Consider the following 15,326-nt stretch of genomic DNA (forward strand, 5'->3'; position numbering starts at 1 on the left):
TTTTATAACCACTTTATCGGTTTCGTACCTTGATCTCAATTTTTATGTTTGAATAACAACCAATATAAATTTTATATGAAGATAAAAATGTATGTTTCGTAAAAGTAATCAATTTATTGCGTATATAGTAAACAGGTGGTCGATTTTGTTTTATTTATGAATATTGCAAAAATAATTATTATTCCTTTGATTGTAACTAAATTATGGTAGATTTAGAACAAAATCATAAATCATTTTATTTATCTACTAATTACTTGCTTTTTTAATCGATATGGTGCCAAACCGAAATTAAAATGGATTTAAATTTAATTATCATCAATTCATAAAAATACAAGACAAATAAAAACGCAACACACCCAAATAATATTTAATTCCATATAAAAAACAAGTACAGTCGCAACGTAAATAATTTCAAAATCAGTATCGCAGCTGCCGCGTCCGGTCCAGCGAAAGAAGTCGCAGGTTCCCGGTAAAAGTACCGGAATACACGAACAGTATTTAGAAGCAATGCTAATAAATATAACATAGGAGCTGTTAATACCTGTTTGAAAGCTCGAATAATTGTGTGAAAGTAGGTATGTGATTCGAGCTCATAGGACACATATTATCAAGTAGGTATGTGAAAGATTATTTATATAACATGTTTGAAACATTATGTCTATTCTGATATTTTTGTAATTTGCACCGATACAATAATCAAATGCAAAATAAATTAACGCGTGAATGTATTTATTACTGTACGGTGTAGGTACCTACTATTATTTTTTACATACTACTTTACGTTGACTCAAATACGGTTTATACATAGTATAAAGGCAACAGTAACATGCCGACTGGCGTTATTCATATCATAAATGTCGCCTCGTATAAATTAACTGTACTAAGCATCACTATTATGTCTAAGATTTACCTAAAATTCTTCCACATTTATAAAGCCGTAATGACAACTTTTTAACAGCTCCATACAATTTCAAGTACACTCGATTACAAAACTCACGTGGCAAAGGCACCAGGTGGTGGAACCGCACGCATCTAAATTTAACGTCTTTATTTGTGTTCCCGACTGTACCGACTCTAATTGGAAAATGGCGATTCTAAAATATCACGATTTATTCTCATATTATTAGGTTTAAGGTTTTACGTTACCCTTCCGTTGTTGTGCAACACCTGGCTTTTGAGTTATATTTTTAACACTAAGTAGTATTGTTATGGTTTTTAAATTAAGGGAGATGGGGCGTTGACCTGGCTTATTAAAACTTTACTGAAACAATGTGTAAAATGTGTGTAAATAATTACAGCTTTGATATTTTTAAACTTCCTCAAAAAAACCTAATTTTTTACGAAATTAACGTTGTTGGAATTAACTTATTTGTAAGTTAAAAGAAAGCGTTTTATTCATAACGTATAACTATAACTAAGTTACATAACTTTTCCGATATTAAAAATCGTCACATGGTAAACCAAAAATCGCAAAAATACGAATATTTTTTTTCCTAAAACTTACTAAAAAGACGAACCCGTTTTAATGTAAACCTACTTATTTAATAAACCATCTTCGTTAATACTGTTTCTTAGTTCACGTTTAATATTTCTAAGTATCGTAAACTTTTCCAATCGATACTAATTATACACAAATCGGTTTACATCTACCAGCCGTGTTGAACTTTCAGGGTTGCCACCAACGAGTTTTAACAAAATATTAATAAAATTATGGGAATGTATTTATAATATTTTACTTGCTGTGCCGCGCGATTTCACCTGCTTACGAACCCGTGTTCATAATCATGTATTTCTATATCTCATGCGTTATTCTAAAATAACCTATGTTACTGTTAAGTTTCACCCAAAGCCATTCAGCAGTTTTTTCGTAACAAACATATACACACAAACTCTCGCGTAATACCTATTAGTAGATAGGATTATAAGCTCAAATTACGTATCAATTAATTTATAAAACTTAAGAAAACACAACCACAGGTCTTGAACCTGAGTTTAACTTTAAAAGTTAAACGCATACCCTCAAGCAGCCTTAATCACAAAACTCCACGGCAATTAAACAAGGGAAAAGATAGCACATTAATATTTGATAACACAATTAATTCGCCAGAGGTTGGTCTCGTAAAATTTTCAATTTGCTCCCGCAAAAGTTTCACCTGATAAACGAGGATTCCGCCGATAAGCTTGGGTAATTACATTGAATCACTTACCGAGGTACGCTATTATAATTTTGTAACGAAGTTACGCTTCGCCTTAAAGATCTTTTTTGTAATTATTTTAAGACAGCGATACGCTTCGCCTTAAGAGTTTTTTGTTTGCCTGGTTCAGATTAAACATAATTTTAAAGAAATATAATTGTTTTTTTAATGCGTACTATTATTTTAAAAACACGGAAAAAACAAGTAGTTACTAGAATTTACTTTCTGTGTTTATATTATAATTTATAAGTCAAGTCTTAATTTGTAACTTTTCATCATATTAAAATTTTCATCAAAGTATGTTCTGAAATTTTCGTTGTCTTCGTTGTGTTTTTGGAAGGTTAATGATTTCAATATTTTCTCTGAATAACAGTAGTTTTAAATAATATTATTATAAACAGCATGAATGTTAATAAACTTTAAACATTTTACAGTTCACTAACCGTCTAGAAAACATTTTATTTAACTAAAGGTGAGTTAAATTAGGAACGAACACAATGCCTAGGTATTCCAAACATGCTCAAATATAAACTGCGAGCAAACGTGGTCTCGTTGTAAACAATTAGCAAAAGGATTTATGGATACTGAAAATATTGTAATTGGATAAGTAAGTAAGGTGGGTACATGTTAAAAAAAAAAAAAATGTTCCTTCTAACTGAAACATCTATTAATAACACAATTCCATATTATGATAACAATAATTTAAGTACCTATCCATTAAATAATTTAGAATAGTAGATAACTTATATGGAAAGATGAAATTTTTATAAGGAGCCGGAGTTAGTTAGATACCTACTTTTCGTTTCAATTATTTTTTTTTTATACCAAGGAAAAAGTAGTAAGTATTCCAAATTACTACAAAAATGAAACATATTATAGTACCTACCAAAAACCACACTAGTCTATACTAATCTATCACAGTATTCAATGAAATGTGATCTAAATTTATCTCATTTCCACCGAGGGAACTAGGTCTCGTCATAACTCATAAATATTCCAAAAGAAAAAAATAACCCGAAATATTTACTTCAACAACAAGAATTCTATCATGATACTAAAACCATCCAGAGGACCCAATTCCCAAAACAACGACACAACAGCATTACACAGTTCACCTCACACAAAACAAAACACAAAACGAACAAACAGACAGACCATTTGTCCCGCACGCAATGTAATTAGACAGCAATCATTGACACCTCCGCTGAATACTGGCCAGAGATATGCTGAGAACGCAGCACCGATTTTAAATGGCTGAGAGGCGCCGTCACCTTTAAAAAACTGGTTAGAGATGTCGAGGTGTTGTGAACATGAAAATGCAAGTAGATCTAAATACTTTAAATTGTAGTCCCATGTCCCCTAGTGGGGTATGGGGCAGATGCATTATACATCTGTTCCACTGATCAATTTTCTTTAAGGACAAGTAGGTGATCAGCCCTCTGTGTCCTGCCAGTTCGAGACATTTTTTTTCTTCGTCTCCACCGGGAATCGAACCCAGGAGTCAGGACCTCTCGGTTCTACGCTCATGCGTCAACCAGAAATAGGAACAAACATTAAGATTTAATAATTTGAAATCTTTAAATTCGACTGCATTGTATTCTTCAGTTAATGTTGGTAATTTGAATATGTCTTGCTGTGTAAAGGAAATAGGAAAGAAAATATGTATATTATAATAAAAATAAATTCTGTTTCCATTGCTTGTTTGAGAAAATTTAAGCAAAACTGCATTTAACTGCGAAAAGAATTTAATTGCTATAGAGGAAAAGAAGATGGTGGAATAAATAGACCATACCATCTGCAATCATTTAGACATCATGACTGATCTGCACATGCTCTTCGCATTGTCTTGCTTATATAGCGGAAGCTAGATATTTTTCACCAGGCAGCTACACGACAAGAGCATGCAGTAACAACGCCTGTCGACAGCGACGCCAGTTATTTATCGAGGTAGGTGTCTCTCAAAAGGTGAGTCCTGAATTAAATCACCCATTCAGTAAGTTGATTTACGCATTGGTGTACACTTGTCATTATTTATTTACTATCGACTCCGCCCGCAAATTCTAGTCCAGTGTATTTGCCAAGACTGTTTCGGTGGCAGGATTGGGATGGTGATATTATGTCGATTTATTGCTGTATGATAGATTTAAAATTAAAGTAGTAGAGAGTAGATATATGTGGGGATGGTGTAAATAAAAACGCCAAATTAGCCTAATCGATTTATTTCCCAGACACCGGTTACATATAAAAAATACATTTCAACAATCCTCCATTACATCGTACCAAAAAAAGCACAAAGACAAGTCATAGACAACCATCAATCTACAGTCTACAGATAACATATCCACAGATTAAATAATAGAAAAACACAGACTAAAAAAAACCAGTCATGAAATACATCATAATATTTTATCCTATTCCCACATATTACTACTCATATATATAATATTACTTTCATAGTAATTTTATTGAGATGAGACTTTATATTTTTTTACCAGTATTCTGTATCTCTATCAGACTTATTTTCATTGCCCACCAATAATGAGTCGCCAAAGAATTTAAATTACTGCCTTGACAAGCAGTGCAATGGATTTTATCTAGCTAGTTTCTGTCACCAATTAGGTATCCTCGTGTTATAAAAGTAAATCTCAAGATTGATTAGCTATTTTACTCGAGAAATGCAAAACAAACTACGCATTTACACTAGTAGTAGGAGTAAATGACATGAAGCCAAACACACAGAACAATAAAATGATAAATATTTTTCTTCCGCAGCTACTCCATCATCCGTACAAGATTTAAAATCTCCACAAACTTAAATATTTATAATAACCAATAAAACGATGACGGACAGACTGACAAAACATTAGCAATTTACGGGCCAGGTGTGAACGCTCCGTGTAAATAATCGAATAAAATGTAATCATCGTTCTTTCGGCGTGAAAAAATAAATATATTTAGAATGAAAACAAACACGGCGCGTGAATTACCTGTTGGTTTTAGTTAAAGTTTGATGCGTTTGCGCTCAATCGCTTTGTAGCTGGATGGAGGTTGCGTGGTACTTGCTAATTTAATTGAGATACCTTTTCAGTAGAAGTTCTGTTCTGTTGCATGTAATAATTTCGTAAAAGTAACAACATACTGCAGAAGTAGTATTCTTTAATCTTCTAATATATAAAAATCAATGCCACTTTTCGTTGTAATTCCATAACTCGAGAACGGCTGAACCGATTTCGATAATTCTTTTTTTATTATATTCCTTGAAGTACGAGGATGGTTCTTATGTAGAGAAAACGTTAATATGTACCACGGGCGAAGCCGGGGCGGACCGCTAGTATATTATAAAGAATACTACTTGTTTGACCATACCTTCATTATGTAGCAAAATTAGGTAAATATTAATTATACACACAGTAGCCACACAGTAGCAATGTGAATACTATAACATGTAATTTTGTGTTCTTCATCTTCACTTCGCATTCTATCAACTTTTTGTCGTGTATAAAAAAAAGATCGTGCGTTGTTTCAGCACACATGTCACCAGTGAAAATTCTTTGGCAAGATTCAAAGATACTAAAATCGTCGCCTTACTTCATGACGTGACGGTATTCCCATGACACAACCTTGATACTGTCAAAGCATCTAAAGAAGTTTTTTCACTTCAAAAATTTGAAACGTTCAAAAAAGTTAGCAAAAATAATTCCAAGTATCAAAACTACACGATCACACCAGCCATGTGTTTCGTGTTCATGCGCTCACAATTCGATCACCATTACCTGGCTACACCTACGTATTTTTATACCATCTATTTCTACAGCGTTTAACGCGTTGCGCTATCGCTACTCTAGATTTTATTAGTTTTGCTTGCGTATGCGCATTATGGCTTTATGGTTACGTTAAAAATAGGTAATGAAGATTAGATTGCTTTATTTCACGTAGTGTTTGTTTCTGTTGTTTTTTGAGTTTATCTTTAAGCGTACTTTTCTTGATGAAAACCACGAAAGCTCTGTCTTATTCAGTTTGATCGAATTTTCGAAATAATTCGAGATTAATGCTTAAATTTTAATATTCAATCCAATTTGTTAATTTTCATGTTAACTTACTATTTCGCTCTACTAAGAGTTACTAACATGAGTTAGTTTTGCTCTACAAACATAATATGAACAATTTAATATATAAACGAAACGTACCTAGTCATCGTTCGTTAGTGAATCAGAATAGACGTGTATTACTTTTTACTATAAAGTGCTTTGCGATTTTAATAATTATTTACATGATAATAAGAATTCAAGTTGCATAATTAGTGTTTGGTATTTATATCATTTCAATTTACGTTCGAAACACAACGAGCGTTTCAAGCGGGAGCAAGACAATTGCAATTTTTTGTCCTGCACGCACCGTAGAACGACTCATATTCGTGCACAAATTATCCATTGCGGAGTAAATATGAGTGTACGCCGATCGCCAACACGTTTAACCAGCAGTGGTGCAGTGGGTTCTGCCGGTGGATCGCATCCCGATCTATCGAAGCTAAGTTCGTTTTCAACGAGTTCTACGCCAACTGATACTCAAATCACTTACAGAAAACGGAAACAACCGCTAGAACAAGATTGCAGATGTAGTGATGATATGAAGGATATTCGCTCGGAGTTGAGCCGTATTAGTACATTACTTGAAAAATATGTTTGCTCAAACGAACAAATAATAAACAAAATTCATGAAAACATTTCTGAGGTAAAAACACAAATTACCGAAATTAAATCGTCCAACGAACAATCCTTGAATTTAATTCGCCAAAATACGAATCAAATCAATGAAATTAAGTCATCAGCATGTATGATAATTACTGAACAAAACATATTGAAGAGTACTATTTCTCAATTAGAATCCCAGATCAACCAGGGTGAGAGTAAAATAAAATCACTGGAGTTAAATCTTCAATCAATAAATCAGTCATCCAATCCATCGGGTTTTACGTCTAAAAATCAACTACATATAAATGAACACTTAATCAAGGAACTACGAGACAGAAAAAGCCGCGAAAAAAATGTAATTTTTGCTGGATTCCCAGAATCGACATCTTATAACTCAGAGGAGAGGATATCTAAAGACAACTACGAAATTTTAAAAATTACCTCGCTAATAAGTTCAGACCTACCGAAGCCAGTAAAGATATATAGAATTGGCAAGTATTCACCGGGGAAAAATCGTAGAATAAAGGTTTGCTATGACACAATTGAATCTGCTAAAATAATCCTACGTAACAAAAATAAACTACCCAACAATATTAAAGCTTTTAGTGATCAAACGCCAGCTCAGGAAAAATATCTTAAAAGTTTACAGGATGAACTAAACCGTCGCATTGGTGAAGGAGAAACAGATCTCACAATAAAATACGTTAACGGAATGCCTACTATAAAGAAAATTATGTCAAAAAACTAGAAATAAATTTAAAGACAAACAACCAAAATATCAACTCCTATGAAATACTAGACAGCTATGAAAATTTGCAACTCTCCCGATCCAGGCTTAGATTTATATACTTCAATGCGCGAAGCATAAGAAAAAAAGGTAAACTAGATGAAGTAAAATGTATCCTGAGCTCATTAATAAAACCTATCCACGTAATTCTAATTACTGAAACTTGGATAAATTCTGATGCGCAAGCTTCAGAATTAAATATTGATAATTACACACATTATTTTAACTACCGGACTGACGCAAGAGGAGGTGGAGTCTCAGCATACATCCACAACGATTTAAAACACAATCTTATTGAATCACGATACGAGGAAGGGAACAATTACTTATGGATAAGTTTAGAACGATGTAAAATTGATGTAGGCGTTATCTATAAACCGGGCTATACTAACTGTCAAAAATTCCTTGAAATGTATGAATCGCAATTACAACAAAGGCACAGAGCTATTATTTTTGGAGATTTTAATATCGACTTGTTAACAAAAGATAAAAATACCAAACTATACAAATATACTCTTAAGTGTAATGGACATATATTACTCAATAAACTAACTAAAAAATACAGCACAAGAGACTCTTCAAAAAAATCTATCATTGACCATGTAAGTACGAACCTTCAAAATGATAATTTTCATTTCGCAATAATAAACTCATGTATTTCCGACCATAAGCACATATACGTAGAATTAAAAAAATATTTACCCCCAAAAAGTGTTAAAACTCAATATAAAGCAATTAATTACGAAAGATTATCATCCCTGTCTGACTCCATAGTTGATACTGAAATAAACAAAGATTATACAATATTAGAAAATAAAATTAAATCTATTATAGATAAAAGTAAGATTACTAAAACTAAATTTCTAAATCTGCCCCGAAAAGACTGGATAAACAAAGCAATTTTAACAGAAATTAACGAAAGAAATTTATTATGGTCTCAACTAAAAAACAACCCTAAAAATAAAAACCTTCAAATAAAATTTAACACTCAAAAAATAAAGGTAAAAAAATTTATTCAAGACACAAAAGATTCTTACTATTACCAAGAATTTACAAGGAATATAAAAAAACCCAAGAAATTATGGACTTTAGTAAATAAATTAGCTAATAACAAAACTGTAAAATGTACTTTACCTACTAAATTACTTATAAATTCTGAATATATTACCGAGCCAAATGAAATATGCCAGATATTTAATCAATATTTTTCTACAATAGGATCTCGTCTAGCAAATTTAATACCCCTACAATATCAAACCAACTCTTCCTCAACCTTACCTAAATCACCATCAAAAAAGTACGAATTATCCACTTTTGATCCGTGTACACCTAATGAAATTTTAAAAATTATAAATAACCTTAATTCAAACTGTAGTACAGGTCTTGATGGTATTACCACAAAAGCAATTAAATGCATTAAAGAAAAATTGAATCATACCTTAAGCGATTGTTTCAACCAAGCTATAAGTCAAGGACGTTTTCCGGATTCGTTAAAAATAGCGAAGGTAACTCCTATCTATAAGAGTGGTTCAAAATTTGAACCTGGTAACTATAGGCCAATTTCGGTGTTGCCAGTGTTGTCAAAAATATTAGAGAAAATTTTACACACGAGATTAGAAAAATATTTAGACTCATTTAATTTTATTTCAGTGCGTCAATACGGTTTTAAGCCAAAAAGTAACACTCTGTCAGCGACTATAGACCTGACTACTAAAATAAAACAGAACATTGACGCAAAAAATTTAGTTTTGGGAGTATTTATTGACCTACAAAAGGCCTTCGATACCGTTTCTCACGAACTTTTAATAAAGAAATTAGCATCCATTAACATTACTGGTAAAGCACTAGACATGCTGAAATCATATTTAAAAAATCGATCACAAATCGTTAAAATAGATAACTACAATAGCATTCCCTTACCAATTACGTGTGGCATACCACAAGGTTCGATTTTAGGCCCATTGCTTTTTTTAATTTATATTAATAATTTACAAGATTTAAAACTAAATGGTCATCTAACACTTTATGCGGATGACACCTGTCTGTTTTATTTTGGTCCCTCTATACATGACATGATAAAGCAAGCACAAAATGATTTAAATAAATTAAATAAATGGTTTCAATACAATCTACTAACAATAAATATATCTAAAACGTGTTATATTAAATTCAAAGCTCAGAACAAAATTATTCCACCACACGCTCCACTTAAAATTAACGGTGTTGTATTAGAACATAAAACCCACGAGAAATACCTAGGTTTGCGAATCGACAGCTCTCTAAAATGGAATTATCACATCGACCACCTAAAAAATAAATTATCAGCACTTCTTAGATCTCTGCGTAATATCACTTCTTGCATTCCTCATAAATTACGCCACACCATCTACAACACGTTAGTCAAACCTCACCTAATGTATTTAATAGAAGTATGGGGTAGCGCTTACAAAAATAAATTAGCGCCACTACAAATTTTACAAAATAAAATTATTAAAACCATTTTTAAATATCCTTTTTTAACTTCTACAAATAAAATCTACGACGATACTAAAATAATGAATTTAAAACAATTATACTTTTATAATACGTGTATGTTCATCCACAAAGCGCTACATAAAAACATAAATACAAATATAATATTCTCAACATCAAATCGCCACTATCCTAATAGACGAGCTAGCTATCTTGCCCTCCCGAAGATCCGAACGAATTATGGAAGGCGAACGGCAACATACGAGGGAGCACGTTTCTATAACGGATTGCCAAGCAAATTAAAAAGTGTAAACTCATTCATTGTATTCAAAAAACAATTAGCGAAACACATCCTGGAAGACCACACGCTCAAACTTTGAATGCAATGAATGAGTACCTAACCTAAACTTATGTTTATAGTATGTAACTTACTCTAAATTTTTAACTAACGAATGATATTTTTTATAAATACCTATGTTTAAAATTTAAGTTTCTCATGTAAGTGACTTAATGTCTTAATGGGAATAAATGTCTTTAAACCTTAAACCTTACCTACTTATATATTACATATGTGATGTAGGTTAAACACAAAAATAAACAATACATTAAAGTTTCAGGAGGAAACAAGTCTTAAAATATAAGATAACACATCTTCATGTAACATTTTTTCAATTCTTATTATTATTTCATCATACTACATACTTTGTAAGCCATACTAATATTATAAATGCGAAAGTAACTCTGTCTGTCTGTCTGTCTGTTACTCAATCACGCCTAAACTACTGAACCAATTTGTATGAAATTTGGTATGGAGATATTTTGATACCCGAGAAAGGACATAGGCTACCTTTTATTGCGAAATATGTACCACGGGCGAAGCCGGGGCGGACCACTAGTCTTTATAATATATCTTATGAGATAGGAAATTAGGTCTCAAAATAACACAACCAGCTGTAAATACGAAATAATAACAGTTAAAGCCTACTTAAAATTCGACTAAGATAAGCCGTATCTCGTATGCTGCAATTAAGCTCACCTGCTTTGTCAACACAAACACGATTACACCTAATGTGAAACAGTCGAAGGGTTTCGTTAAAACCTCGGAAATAAAGCCGTAGTGATGCAGTATGTGACGATAGTTATGATTGTTGTAATAATTGATTACGGTGTTGGAATTATTGAGTATATTAATTTTACCGTTTTTCAATGACTTAAAACGATAATGGTTCTCAGAGTACTGTTTCAGTGATATTTTTTATGTACATAGATGTAGAAATTGTTTATAATTTGGTATTCCTACAATGTTACGATGACTTTACGTGAACTGCTCTACAACACCTGCAGTATAATCACGTTCGCGTTGTGATGAAATTCTTAGATGTCTTGGAGATTCGCTTTTTATAAAATTTGTGAAATAAATTGCTATGAAAATGTACTACTAATCTCTGAAACTTTACCAAGTTATGACACGACTGAGAATGATGATTTTATTATATTTTATTTAAATTTTAATAAATCCAAACAGTTCATTAACCACATCAAACATTTTAAACACTAATATTAGCCGAATAAAACAATTAAGCAAACTATCGATAACACCGAACAACACTAAACGCATTAAGGTTGTCAGAAAATGAAATTATACAAAGATCCGCCTCCGCACTTGCAATAATACACTGTTAATTTTCTTCAAATACTCGTTAACTGTTGTTTAACGATATTAGGCTTTATTTCTATAGGGATAAGTGCGTGTATGCCTTACATTTGGAGTGATGTTCAGACAACCTGTTTCACGAGTCAGTTAATCCCTTTTATCTTAAGGTGACAAGCTGCGGTTTATTATTTCTGCTGAGATATGTTTGTAATTTCCTTTGTGTTAAGGGGATATTAGTATGTTATTTTTGGGACTGTATTGATTTTGTTTTAAGTCATATATCGTAATTATTTCAACGTATGGCAGTTTATGACAGCCGACAGGGCGTGGATACTTCTAACAAAATTGAGTTCTTATTTAATTACCTCGAGGATAAGTTTTCTGAAAATCTAGAAATAAATAACGATGAATAATATATATAAACACATCGTGATGTTTCCAAATTGCTCAGCTGACAAAAATATTTTGACTTGCATAATATTATTATGGTAAAAATATAAATTGGGCTCATTTTCTTTTAAACTTCACTATTTTATAGTACATAAATTAAAACAAGTCAGCGATAGAGTTCATAGAGTCAGTATATATTGTATTCTTTTAAGAATAAATCATATTAGAATACTGAAAAAATCATAGTACCTAATCATTTGAAAATTCCAGTAAATTGTGATAATAATTTAACTCTTTTTTGTTTTTTGTATACGGTTATCCAATGAATAAAATTTTATTATACCATTCAATGCTGCTACCTACTGTGGGTCAAATATTATAATTCGCATATTCGGTTCTATTTTGCAAACTAATATTAATAATGTTAATTATGTGAACTCTTCCGAAACGGTAGTTAATAATTTTTGTAACAAATATTGAATGTTTGAGTTGAAATTTGACCCCAAAGCGCAAGAGACATATTTTGAATGGATATTTTCGCTTTTGCATCTCTTCAAGACCCACATAAGACTACAAAAAAGAGCCCTAAAATCGCTAGTGATGTCCGCACCATGATTGAAATATCGATACCGTCTTAGCGCATTGCGTTAACCTGTTGAATTAATGGTCGATTAGTCTTCATTACGCTGGCTTAAACTGGCTTCTCACTAATAGTAACTAATAGTCGTGTTATTACTGGCTTACGGCTTGTCATTGTACAAATTAGTCAAACTATTGCAAACGTTTGTAGTCGGACAGGTGCGGTGTTGGACGTTGGTGTGTTGGTCTTGTTGTTACGTGAAAATACCGTTTGATGTTTGAGCTTTCTGGAAATTAATTATACATTCTGGGATTTACAGATAGAGAGATGTTACAGTTCAATTTGTTTTGATACTGAAGTGTGTATCATATTTGTGCACCGTTTATTTGATACCTACTAAAGTCAAAGATTCATCGAGTGTAGGTACTCCTGACCAGAATATTGTAAAAATTTCCCTATTTATTTCAAGGTATACAATGTTCTTGGTTAAATACTTAATAATATATACTACATATATTACAAACTTTTTTTAATTTGAACCAAGAATATCATACCCCTGAATATTTAAATAAAAATTCTAAACTCATTTTTTCTTTCTTCTGCAGTCAGAGGTTTATTTATATATGTTATTACTTATTTGACATAATTTTGCACGCAAAACCATAGCAATATGCTACACCTGCAAGCGGTGCCATAACAAGCACCATGTGATGGTATAGCCACGTTAAATGCCTTGCCTATTCAGTTTTAGCTCGGCTATTATATTGTTTTAGAACGTTTTTATTGTTTGGTATTGCTAGAGAAGTATTATTATTCAAATTAGCTATATTGAAATTTGAATTATTGGATTTCATCGTCTATGATAATAATTCTTAAAGATTTGGCAACCCTTTAGAAATGTTAGATTAAGGCCCTTGCCTTGGGACTTTACCTATTAACAAGAAAATTTGTTTCTTGTTCCTTATAGGTGCATAGTATATAGATGACTAGCGGTCCGCCCCGGCTTCGCCCGGGGTACATATTTCGCAATAAAAGGTAGCCTATGTTCTTTCTCAGGGACTAAAGATCATCTGTGCCAAATTTCATCAAAATCGGATGAGAAGTTTAAGCGGGAAAACGTAACAGACAGACAGACAGAGTTACTTTCGCATTTATAATATTAAATAGGGATTTACCTTTTTTTTGCGTGAAAATAAAGTCTAGAAAAAACACTTTTAAATAAATAAGGATGTAAAATCAAACATACCTACGTCTGTAAATCACTTACATATTTGCGCAGATACCAAAAGCAATATTTAGTTACAGATAATTCAATTTAAGTGTTTCTAGGTAACTAACAATAATAGACACAGTGTGTATTTACCATACACAAAAGATTTCCTTGTTAGTTTTGGCGGGAAGAGGTAACTCAATTCTGAGGTAATGTTTTAGAACTGTTTCAGGGAGGTTACAATATTTTAGTGTGAAAATTGAAAAATTAGGCTAGATAAAAATTGGCTACTCGGATATAAGTACATATTTTATAAATATTATGTAAGTACATAATATTTTTAACACGAAATAGCACAGTTTATTTTTAATTGTGGAAGATTATCTCAAAAATAATCCGTTTTTCTTTTTCCATTGTCTAATCTTTGTCTCTACTTCATACAAAATGTTGTACATCTATGCATTCCTTAATAACCACTTTTAACATAATCCCACTTGCCTAAAACTAAAAGCCAGATATAAGATGAAGATTTTAATTTCATACATAATACCTAACAAATATGTAGGTAATCTGTGGAGCAAACATTTAGCTAAGCCGAGTGCACACGTGTGCATTCACACCTCAGAAGTTAATTAGACGTAACTAATGTGCACCTAATTGAGTCGTACAGTCGTACAGTGTGTTCTAGTGTTTATGGTTTGGCGGGAATTTTGACAAGATGGAGTCGTTTGCGCGCGATCTTCGTGGTTATAGTCTGTGGTTTACCAATCTGAGGTTTCGGTAAATTAGTTTAAACTTTAAATATACATAATGATGTGTTAAAAATGTATTATAATAATAATCTTTGATTATGAGATTTTAAGTCGAGGTTTGCGGGTTTCATTTTATTGGCTGACTCCGCAAATGTTATGTAAAAAAACTTACCGAAAAACAAAAAATCAAGATAAACAAGATGAATTCGGAGGAATTACAAACACTGACAGGAGACTTTTATACATATAAAATATAAATAGAGGTGATACGATTATTGTAACTCTTTTCGATTGAGACATAAAATAAGATTAGACAGTTTATTCAAAATTTAACAAATTGCTTAATGACATACAAACAGACGAATAAATAAATGACGCCGTTACGACTAAATAATGGGTCATAATAAATTAATTTTATCATATATTAATGTCACTAAAGATAGTCCTTTGATCTTTGCGTTATATTTTGATCACCATTTTAATAAGCGATTTTTATGTGTCAAAATAACTTTCTCTATATCGTATTTTTAGTTATGATAATAATGTCTCTTCTCGTAAAATCAAACACTAGAAAATACTAAGTATCTACCTATAA

Source organism: Colias croceus, chromosome 7 (assembly GCF_905220415.1).
Source record: "Colias croceus chromosome 7, ilColCroc2.1".
Taxonomy (NCBI): domain Eukaryota; kingdom Metazoa; phylum Arthropoda; class Insecta; order Lepidoptera; family Pieridae; genus Colias; species Colias croceus.